This window comes from Chinchilla lanigera, unplaced genomic scaffold (genome assembly GCF_000276665.1).
Source record: "Chinchilla lanigera isolate Chin_1 unplaced genomic scaffold, ChiLan1.0 scaffold00055, whole genome shotgun sequence".
NCBI lineage: Eukaryota > Metazoa > Chordata > Mammalia > Rodentia > Chinchillidae > Chinchilla > Chinchilla lanigera.
In genome coordinates this window covers 7393042-7394146 of record NW_004955456.1, presented here as the reverse complement: position 1 = coordinate 7394146, position 1105 = coordinate 7393042, and the positions used below count along the sequence as shown (strand labels likewise).

Genomic DNA, 1105 nt, shown 5'->3' with positions numbered 1-1105 from the left:
CCGCCCGCTTGCTCCCTGCCCACCCCGTCTCCCAGGAAGAACCGGTTCCCATGGGGCTGCCCAGCGCCGGTGCCAGCGCCAGCCCGGCCGGCGTGCGCCGTGGGCCCTAAAGCACAACCATGTACATAGTGTAGATGCCAGCCGCTGGGGCTGAGCCAGTCGCATGTCCCCTCCTGCCCGGGCCCTGGGCTCTCGCCCCTTCCCCTGGGGACAGCTGGGGGCGGCCAGCGAGGAGGGGCCGAGCTCGGATGGAGGGGGCTCGGACTCAGCTCCGTGTACAGATTCTCCGGTGGGCTGCGCTCCCCGCCCCCTTCTGTGGAAGTGAAGAATTAGTAAGCTGTGTTTTTTAAACCGCCTCTTGTCTCCGCCTGTGCCCACACCCGGGTGCAGGAGGTCGCCACGCCTCTGCTGGGGCAGGGCCCGTTGTGTCTCCCGTCTGTGCGATCTCTATTAAAGGATTCCCTCCTGGTGGGCCTGGCGGTCCCTCCTTCGTGCTGGGGGCTGGGGCCTCCCTTGGGGACCAGGCCCCACCCACGGGTGGTTCTGGGGGCCGTTGGTGGAACTCTGATGTGCCCAGCCCAGCCTCAGCCCTCCCCACCCGTGGTAAATTTCCTTCTCCCTGGAATTTTCCAAGTTGGCTTCAGCTGGAGAGCTGTTTTGCCAAGTATTCTAGGCTTGCCTGAGAGACATTTACCACCATGTCACCTTCCTGGGTGTGCCCTGGGGCGGGGAGCAAGCTGTCCCTCCGGAGGCACCAGCCCAGCCAGGGGCCTGCCCGGGCGTGGCTCTGTCTCGCGGAGGCCTCTGCGGGCTGCCCCGGGAGGGTGCGTAGGTGTGACCCTGCCGCTGCTGGGGCAGCAGTGCTGCCGTCCTTGTGGTGGCCTGCAGGGGGCGCCTGCCTGGGAGCGAGCTAGAGGGGTGGAAAGGCGGGAGGCACCTTGCAGGTCTTGTGCCATAAGGACTGTTGCTGGGTTTTGTTTTGTTTTGTTTGTCTTTTTGAGACAGGGTCTCGCTATGCAGTTCAGGCTGGCCTTGAGCTCACTTTGTAGCTCAGGCTGGTCTCGAAATGATCCTCCTGCCTGAGCCTCCTGAGCGCTGAGATTAC

General features: G+C 64.4%; 1 protein-coding gene across 2 annotated transcripts in view; it reads left to right on the top strand.

Moving 5' to 3' along the window:
* Positions 1-472, top strand: part of Zmiz2 (zinc finger, MIZ-type containing 2) — a gene marked incomplete in the record, with an annotated part of 14036 nt that extends 13564 nt beyond the window's left edge. For both annotated transcript variants that reach the window (XM_013520538.1, XM_005396654.2), the window contains 1 exon segment: positions 1-472.
* Between the last annotated feature and the right edge of the window lie 633 nt (positions 473-1105).